This window comes from Amia ocellicauda, chromosome 12 (assembly GCF_036373705.1).
Source record: "Amia ocellicauda isolate fAmiCal2 chromosome 12, fAmiCal2.hap1, whole genome shotgun sequence".
Classification (NCBI taxonomy): Eukaryota; Metazoa; Chordata; class Actinopteri; order Amiiformes; family Amiidae; genus Amia; species Amia ocellicauda.
The window spans coordinates 38,141,020-38,151,368 of NC_089861.1; the positions used below are offsets into that span (position 1 = coordinate 38,141,020).

Sequence of the window (10,349 nt, forward strand, 5' to 3'; positions counted from 1 at the left end):
AGAAAAAATCAATTAAGAAATGTATAGACTTACATATATTGCATGTCATTACATATATATTTAAGCAAACACAGATAAACACACATACCTATATCTCTTTAGTTTATATTTATCAATAGACGATAGAGAACAACAGTGAAATGTATAGAATTATATCTGTACATTTTGACCAGCACTGTACTTATTATATTTGTTACATTAGTGAATGCTCAAACGTAGCCTTAACATGTATCATATTTAAGAATATACTGCATTTCATTCCATTACACACACACACACACACACACAAACATATATATATATATATTACATTACATTATATTACAAAATAATATATATAAAATAACAATATCGAGCGTGGTATTGACGGTATGGAGAGACCCCGTTCCTCCTCCTCCCGTCCCCGCTGCTGTGCCACGTGTGGCTACGGCATGCTACCGGCTTGGAGTGGTGACGTGATCTGCCCCCTCTGTCAGGGACCGGACCCGCGGGGTCCTAGTCACGTCCTGAAAGACAGGGGGCGAGATGCTGCACCAAGATGGACCAGATCTGTGCCCTACTGGCTGCACAAGGTTTATTTAGCCGCCCTCTCCTCATGTCATGTCAGGATTGATGGCGAGCCTCCGGGCCCTCATTTTTTAGCAGCGCAGTTTCTGAAAGGTGCACGTAGGCAGAGGCTTACCCGCGCTCCTTCTTTGCCCGCATGCCGCCTTGATGTAGTGCTGGACGTGCTTTCTAAGGCCCCATTTGAGCCCTTGCAGTCATATGACTTAAGGTTTGCGTCACTGAAGACGACGTTTTTGCTGGCAATCACGTCAGCGAGTGACATGCCCTGTCTGTTCACCCTGTGTGTGTCCGTTTTGCAGGAGATGGTTCCAGGGTTACACTTTGACCTAATCCTGCATTCCTCCCGAAGGTGCTGTCTCCTTTCCATATCAACAGGCCTATTGAGTTGATGGCTTTCCATCCTCCACCCTTCTCTTCGGAGGAGGAGAGTAGGCTACACCTGTTGTGCCTGCTGCGGGCTCTCAGGTGCTATTTGAAGCGCACCAAGGACATTCGATGTTCGGTTCAATTGATTGTGGCCGGGCGCTTTCAAAGCAGCGCCTCTCGCACTGGATTGTGGACACCATTACCACGGCTTATGAGTCAACTGGAGCCCCAGTGCCTGAACACCTGGTGGCCTACTCGACTCAAGGTGTAGCCACGTCGTGGGCCCTTTTTCCAAGGCGCCCCACTGGCAGACATCTGTGCGGCTGCGAGTTGGGTCTCGCCGCACACCTTTGTTCGGTTCTACAGGCTGGACGTGACGGGCTCAGTTCCTTCTATTGGGAATCCGGTGTTGGCTTCAGCTGAGTCGCAGTAGCCTGTTAGGCACTGGCTCCTGGCTTTTCTATCCCTGTCTGCCCCTGTTGAGCATGCTTGGGAAAAGCAATGCAGAACCGTTATCCCTTCCTACCGGACTGTGACTTGTATACAGTTCATTCTATAGGTGGGAGTGCATGTGTTTTTTAGCCCGCTGTATGTTGAGCACGGGCTCAACGGACTGCGACCTGTGCTATTACTAGGCTTCATGGTAGGCACAAGGTCTTGTTGCCTGTGGATACACCATTGCTTATTTCTTCCCAGTTCAGCGTGACTGTGGTCTTCGCGTCTGAGCAGCCCAGATGTGGCCCAAGGGGCCCCTGTGGTTCTATCATAGAGTTGGTACGGCTCCTAGTAGGTTCGCCTCGGGGCAGGCTCTCTTACCAGCTCGCTGCCTCCTCCCTTGCGACGGTTTGGTTATACTGTAACACCTCCCCCTTGGGCAGTGCTTCTGACTCGAAAGATAACGATAGGTTGCGTATGAAACCCCGGTTATCTGAGAAAAGAAGCACTGCCCAAGGGTTGCAAGCTCGCGCGGGAGTTCAAGCTCCCGGCAAAAAGAGGAAGTCCTTGTGCAGACATCACCTTTTATACAAACAGGAAGTGGAAGGGTCCTGTTTGAGTGACGGGCACAAGGGCCAATGGCAGCTTTGATAGACAAAAGTCTTCGATGCGTTCCAGCGATGCACGCTGAAAACCCCTCCCCCTTGGGCAGTCCTTCTTTTCTCAGATAACCGGGGTTGCATATGCAACCTATCGTTCTTTGTCTATGGTTAATTCCCTCTCACTTTGTAACTTTTACTAGTAAGTCAAATTGAGATTTTAAAAGTTGGTACATGTGAGACAGAGCCAAGAAGGTTGAATTCAGACTGTAGGTTGTTTATGTACATGGGTAAATTACTTTTGCTAGCTTAGTATAGTACTATATACCAATGCTTTATTGTCCTTCAGGCTAAATCATTTTGTATACCAAACAATGGTGAGTGACATATTCTGAGTAATGTACTTAAACTAGTGCTAATCATGCTCTGAAACCAACCCATAGAGAACAAGGTGAAATCTGGATTAATGGCAAAGCACAGCCATAAACTGTCAACATAATCAAGCCCAGGTAGAAATATAGATGTCTAATTATTTTGAGCACTAATCTTACATTTCATAAAGAAAAGCATTTAATTCTTAGCAATTGTTAGGTGTATGCTGTACGTATTCCAGTTAGTTCACTGTAATGACAGAAATGAGAAGTTCATTTCTTTAGCACACTCACGGAAAACCATTTATTTTTAAACAGTTACTAGATAGCCAGTTTAGGCCTTCATCTTAGTTATTTCTAATAGCAAGAGTGCTTAAAATTATTAATTGAATTATATATCTTTGTTCCCCCTTTTTCTTACTGCTCTCATAAAATAACATTTTATTCAAGCAATAACAGGGTAGCCTAAATATACATCATATCTTAAAGTACAAGGCATCTGAAAGCTGTGTATGGTCTCAATGCATTTGATGCGGAGGATTAATTCAACTGAAAATGGTCAAAACTGTGGACTTTTATTGAATGTTAAATTTGACAGTGTTCTCTCTTAAGGACCTGTTGCCTGTGGGACGTTGCTGCTTTGGTTGTGTCCAGTGCCATTTCAGATAAGAGAGGCTCTGCAGGACAAGCAGGACAGAGACCCGTCTCACAGACACTCTGCCTGCTCTGCATCTCCATTTCCCCTCTCCACCGCACACAGCTGAACTATATTCTGAACCTTACACAGAGCGCTCAGCTTCTGACGCTGATGGCAACATGGGGCCTGGCTCCGAGCCTGAGGAAAGCCATGAGGTAATTCAAACTTATTTAATTTCTATACTGTGAAATGTCAGATTGAAAGTGGTTTCTGTTCTTAATGTTTGTATTGTTTATGTATTTCATGTATTTTTGTACAGTTTTGTGTTGACGAGTCCTACATCAACATGAATGTGAATTTCAATGTGAAGAGCACGTGTCATGCTCTGTAATGCAAGGGAGCAATGAGGGGCTGTAGAGACACTCATAAGAGTAGCAGGAGCACTTTTTTATGAACTACTAACTTGTTCTATTTTAATAGAATATGAAATGTAGTAGAAAGTTGTATCAGATCAGACCACTGGACAGAAACACCCCACCAAGACTGAGTTTTCATGTTTCTGCACATGTCACCTATAAACTGTTGACAGAGTGGATGAGGGTCTACAGCAGAGGTTCCCCATCCTGAGGTTGTGACAAAGTCAGGGTGAGTTTTGTTTAATATTTTTTTTAAATTATTATTATTATTATTATTATTATTATTATTATTATTATTATTATTATTAAATTATTATATTGTTATTTTATATATATTATTTTGTAAGTAAAAATATGATTGCTTAATATGTTTTTGCATTATTATTACTATTATTATATAGTATTTGTTATTTATATATATGAATTTGTAATTAAAAATATGATAAAATTATGTCAAATTAAATCAAAATTATAAACCACATTAATGTACATAGTAATACAACATGATACATATGATACAAAAAAATGTCTTAGTATTTTAGGGGTTGGAGGCTAATTTGAAAATGTTAAAATGGGGTAAGGTTTTGAAGCCCTGGACTACAAAGTCATTTTAAACCCCACCGCACAGCATTGTCAAAGCCCTGCTACCCGCTATCAATGCAGTTGTTAGCTCTGTATTAGACAAGTGTCTAAAAGTTGCATGAATAGATTAATAATACCCCTGTACTACTGGTAAACCTTTAAGTTTACATCATAATTTTTGTAAGTGTTGGAATATGTTGAGGGTGAGCCTATTTGTTTCTGTGTCTGTGAAATAAGCCATTTTACAAAACATAGAGTTTGTAGTGATTTTTCAGAGTTTCAGGGTTTAGTAGAATGCAGTTTTGGTTCATATAAATATGACGTTGTGCTTATTTCAGTCTGCTGTGTGTGTTTCCTGAAGACTGATTGCATTTTCACTATGTAGTTTGCAGATTACTCCTAGAAGTTACATAAATAATTTTACAAAACTTAAAATTTGCAGTAAAATACCATTTGTGCTTATTATATCCTTGCAATGTGGTCCCTATTTCTGTGTTTTGTATGTGTGTCATGCTTGCAGTTGTCACCATGTATTTGTAGGTTTGAAAAATAAGGTATTTCCAAAGGAATAGAAACTTAAGTGTTTCTCACTTTATTTACAATAGATACCTGATGTACTTTGTCGCCAGAACCTGGTATAACTTTGAAAAAGAAGCCAAGAGTGAAAGACTGAATAGAATATATATGGAATATGCTGGAAATGACATTACTCCGTACAGGTCAGTGTTTCTTTCTGTCCAATGTTGGTGTTGTGAACCAGAAATTAATGATTACAAGTATCTATACAACATTTCATGGAGTATCTTTTTCTACTTCTGACTATGTTCCATGTTGTAAAATGCTTGTTTGTCACAATAAAAGTCACCATTGTGTGTGTGTGTGTGTGTGTGTGTATTTTATTAATTCTATACATTTGAGCACAAACAAATCATATATACATATATTATTTATTACATATTAGTATTCACAAAAAGTGCTTCACTGTGTCTCTCTAAGAAAAGTGGTGTGCATGTCTTTAGTGTCTATTGATAAATAAAACCTAACAAGATATATATATGTTTGTGTGTGTGTGTGTGTGTAATGGAATGAAATGCAGTATATTCTTAAATATGATACATGTTAAGGCTACGTTTGAGCATTCACTAATGTAACAAATATAATAAGTACAGTGCTGGTCAAAATGAACAGATATAATTCTATACATTTCACTGTTGTTCTCTATTGTCTATTGATAAATATAAACTAAAGAGATATAGGTATGTGTGTTTATCTGTGTTTGCTTAAATATATATGTAATGACATGCAATATATGTAAGTCTATACATTTCTTAATCGATTTTTTCTTACCTTTTTATTTTGCAAACACAGTATCATCCTAAGCCTAATCATAAAACATATAAACTAAAAACACATGTAGGTTCAAATCCCACTCTGGGTAAATATTATTTTTTCTTTTTAATTTACTAAAACAGTATCATAAAACAGTGTAACCTTAAATATATATAAAACGTTTATTTTTCTTATTTTTTAATTTATTAAAACAGTATAATCAAACATAATCTAAAATAAAATATATATGTGTATTTACAACTTTTATTTTTCTCAAATGTATACAATATAACCTTGTATATATATATATATATATATATATATATATATATATATATAAAACTTTTATTTTTCTTATTTCTTAATTTACTAAAACGAATCATAAAACACATTATAACCTAAAATAAAATATAAAACTTTTATTTTCTTATTCTCTTTTTATTTACTAAAACAGTATCATAAAACAATATAACCTATTGATATATATATCTGTATTTAAAACTTTTATTCTCTTTTTATTTACTAAAATAGTATCATAAAACAATATAACCTTAAAAACACAGTTTATGCTATTAAACATTACACCAGCAGGGTGAGGTGCCCTTGGACATTCACCATGACGGATGTCACCCTAACAAAATGGCTACCATCTTACCAGATGACCTATGACCTTACAAATGGCCGATATCAGCCAAAATGGCCGATATCATCCAAGATGGCTGACAAGGGAGGGTCAAATGGTAACCCAGGGGGGTGCTGGTAAGGAGAGAGGAGTTCCGGTTCAATGGTACATAAGGAGGGAGGGTCAAAGAGTAACCCAGTGGGGTGCTGGGAAGGAGAGAGGAGTTCCAGTTCAAAGGTACATAGGGAGGGCGGGACTTCCGGCTGTCAACATAAGTGATGCTGCCATCTATACTACTCACAGACACAGTTAGCCACAGCCACGGCTTCTTCCAATTCTCGTCAGTGTTCCAGATTCGATGATTTTTTTCTTCAGTGACGTTGTAAACACGCACGTGGGGAGCACATCAAAACCCAGTTTTGTGATTCAGTTACAGCAACAACTGACACAGCGGAGCAGTAGGGGTTGTAACATTTTTTGGTCCAAGGTCTGGACCACAGCGACTGAGTGGTCCGGACCTCGGCACTGTGGTCCACGGAGTGGTCCCGATCACGTAACGCAAATTGGGATGGGTTTTTGTTTAGTTTTTTTGGACACACCGTATAAAACCCATTTACTGTCAAATATATTATCGACATATCCAAACTACAAACATAATGATCATAAATGTACAATATTAATAGTATAATTCTCATTTGTAACATAGCCGATAGCTGATTTCTTTTTTAATCTTATCTATCAGACAATTTGTAGGAAGCTGTGCTAACGTTACTCTGAAAAATGCGCTTATATTGAGCAACTTTGTCATTCTGAATGAAATTTATCAAGTTATAAATTTTTCCTCATCATGACTGAAGAGAAAAGATAGCTTATTTAGAATCTTATCTTTAATTTAAATCAAGTTTTTTGGTTAAACCATATCTTCCTTATTTTATCACTGTGAGATCTAGCAACATTAAAAACAAAAGCATAGGTTGTTTTGTTTATGTATGGTTAACATTGTAATAGTTGGTATTTTAAAGAGAGATTATAAGAGATGTATTAACATATTGATCATCTGATGCCCTTTGTCTTTTCTTGAAGGATAATGTCATTATGAAGAAGATAAAACTTTTTTTTTTTAAACACCTCCCCCCACCAGGATTTGGGTCGCCTCCGCACTGTTTCTGCTGAAACAAAAAAACAAGTGTCAATCTCTGCAGGAATCTACTCCGGCTCCCCCTTCTGGTGATGAAGAGGAACCCGAGTCCAAGATGCTTCCAACCAGCCCTCAGGCGCTCCCTTCGACTGTAGGTCACGCTCCAGGGGGCCGGGGGAGTTAAGAGGGAGTCACTGGACGGGGACGACAAACGCCTCCAGTGACAGACGGACGCACACAGAGAGAGAAAGAGACAGAGAGAGAGAGTTGCACTTCCTCCTGCAATGCAATAAATATGCCCAAAATAAGGGACACATTCCTTAACAAAATAATGAATGCCACCCTACCTTTGACAAAACTGAGAAAAAATAAAAATGGTCAGTCCTCCTGGAGGAGGGACACACAGCCTCCCTGGCTGCCCAGTATGTCACCGCCTGCCACAGCCTGAGGGGCACAGTGACACATGAGCACCAGCTGTAAATAAAATGTAAAAACTCATTTGTAATGCATGTCATTGTATTTCCAAAAAGGAATCTGTAAACACTAAACCTATTTTCTTTTGTTCTATGTATTAAAGATCATTTATAGTTTATTACATTTTGTTTTTCTGTACTTTTATACATCTTATTGTGATTTTGGCAGGACGCTGTCTGTCACGGCATGGCTGCTGCTGACGCACACTAATTAGGTGCTCATGTGTTGCAGCCGTGTTGTCCGCTGCTTCGCAGACAGCTTGTGAGCTCACGGCTGCAGGCAATGAGCACTGAGGCGACTGTGACGTCATTGGCAGGTGTGCTTCATCTATTTAATCCCTCTCCTTCCCCGAGGGAGACTTTATTGTGACTGCCCGGAGCACCCTGTTTGGATGTTTTGTGTGCTGGTTTTGCCTTGTTTTCCCCTTTTTGTGTTTTTTTCTGTTGGACTATTGTGAACCCCAATAAAGCTCGGACACCGCCGGAACCCGAGACTCTCTCCGTTTATTGTGTCCGGCATTTACATTTGGTGGCTAATGTGGGGAAGCTTTGTGACATACTTACCCTGAACTCTGTACCCGGAAGGACAGCTATGGAGGCGTCTCCAGTGGAACAGTTGTTGGCCCCAGTGGTGAAGCTGCAGGCTCAAAAACAACAAACTCTCGAGACGCTTGTCCAGCAACTTCAAGTACCAGCTCCTGCACCTAACCCTGCTGTGGCCGCAGCAAATTCGGCTTGGGCAGGTCTGCAGATTCCAAAGATGGGACCGGAGGACGACCCAGAGGCTTTCTTCATCATCTTTGAACGTACTGCCCGGTGTTGCGGCTGCTCTCAATTTCTGTCCAATATTAAAGATCCTAGGCTCTCATTGTCTGATTTGGCTGGGGCACAATTGGGACATGTCTCTGGGGACCGATCACCATTAGTGACTGCAGGTGATGAGAGGGGCAGGGACAGCCTTCCCTCTGACTCCAGTCGTGTAGCAGCCAACAGTACCCTGTTGGACCCAGGGGAAGGAACGAGTTCTGGGACTCACCTCCTCTCTCCTTCTTCCAGTGGAAGGTCCGACACTGGATCCCGCCTTCAACCGGGTTTCCGATTTCGCTATGGACCAGACACAGGATGATGCCCTGGGACGTATATATGACCAGGTCAGAGTTGTTGATGGTTGCATAGTGAATACACAGAGGGCACTTTGTGTTTCTCTCCAAACCAGCAGCCAAACCGATCATGCTGGATGATGTTGCAGACAGAATAACATTCACCACGGTGCCTCCAGACTCTTTCACGAATACCAATCGAGCTGCACGGTGCTGGGCTGTGAGCACAGGTCCCACTAGAGGATGACGGGCCCTCATGCCACCCTCATAGAGTCTGTTTCTGACAGTTTAGTCAGAAACATGCACACCAGTAGACCGCTGGAGGTCATTTTGGAGGGCTCAGGCAATGCTCCTCCTGTTCCTCCTCGCACAAAAAAGCAGATACTGGTCCTTCTGGTTCTTCTGATAGCACGTATGGATGTGCCATACTGGAGGAGCTGGACTACCTGTGCAACCTGAATGGGCTGCAGGGAGCGCCTCATAATACCAGTAGTGACAAGGACACTAGCAAAAGGCAAAACTAGAGAAGAATCAGTCAGGAAGGATAAGGAGAGAGCAATCGTCTGTGGCCACCACCTGCAAAACCATTCCCTTTTTGGGGTTGTCTTGCTGTTGCCTCTCTCCGGTGCACCTGCTGTCACTTTCATTTGCACCAAAACAAGAGACAGTGATTCACAACCGCTTAGGCTTCCTAACTGTACAGATTGATATGCCTGAAGTGTAACTGACTTGGTGTTATGCTATGATGATTACGTGTTCCCTTATTTTTTTGAGAGTTGTATTATAGATGATACCATTGAGAATGAGGCCACAGAATTGCGGGATTTCGTGACTTTCAACACTTATGCAACCGAGTCGAGGTGACAAACACTTCAATGTCAGGTTGGCACCATGGCTTAGATGTGCCATTCATGAAACTTTCGTTGATTCTTGAAGCCACTGGCTTTGCTTCCCTATCCAAGTCTGTGTAATAAGGAATTGGCAGGAGCCCACGAGTTGAAACAATCAAAGGACAGAATGCAAATGAATTGTTCTGAGAAAAGCAAAGCACGGACATTTTCCCGTGTGCATGTAGATGGCCGACTTTGACACGGCTTGATGAAGTTTTGTGGATCCTACCACTGCTTAAGTGCACTACTACGCTTGCCTTCAGGGAGTTTCGTCTCAAACTTTCAAAGAACAGGACTCGTACTAGACGGAAAGCACCTTGGATTGGCCTTGGCTGATGTGGGGATCGAACCCAAGACCTTGGCGTTATTAGCACCACGCTCTAACCAACTGAGCTAACCAGCCAGGAAAAGCAATCTCTCTGCCAGGCATTTGCTCATGTTTATGTAATATGGCTGCAAAATGCATTACACAAGTGTGATAGGAACACTTTTGCAATTGCTAGCACTGGTGATGCTATAAATCAATCTGTCAGAAGTGGGATTTGAACCCACGCCTCCATCTGGAGACCAGAAAACCCTTCTACACTCTTAATAAAGGAGGACTGGGAGGCGACCGCCCCCTCCCAGACCTCTGTGGTACAGCACATCCTGGACCTGAGAGATCGGCTATCGGCACTGGGGAAACTTGCACAGTCGCATCTCTTACAGGCCCAGGAGCGACAACAGCGCATGTACAACAGGAGAGCCCGGTTACGATCATTCACCCAAGGACATGGTACTGGTGTTATTCCCAAATTCAACATCTAAACTGCTGGCTAAGTGGC

The 10,349-nt window shown here is 41.5% G+C and overlaps 1 non-coding gene across 1 annotated transcript; it reads right to left on the reverse strand.

The window, feature by feature from the left end:
• Positions 1-9,854: 9,854 nt before the first annotated feature.
• On the reverse strand, positions 9,855-9,928 carry trnai-aau (transfer RNA isoleucine (anticodon AAU)). Its single transcript has one exon. It is a non-coding gene; the product is annotated as a tRNA-Ile (tRNA).
• Positions 9,929-10,349: the final 421 nt, after the last annotated feature.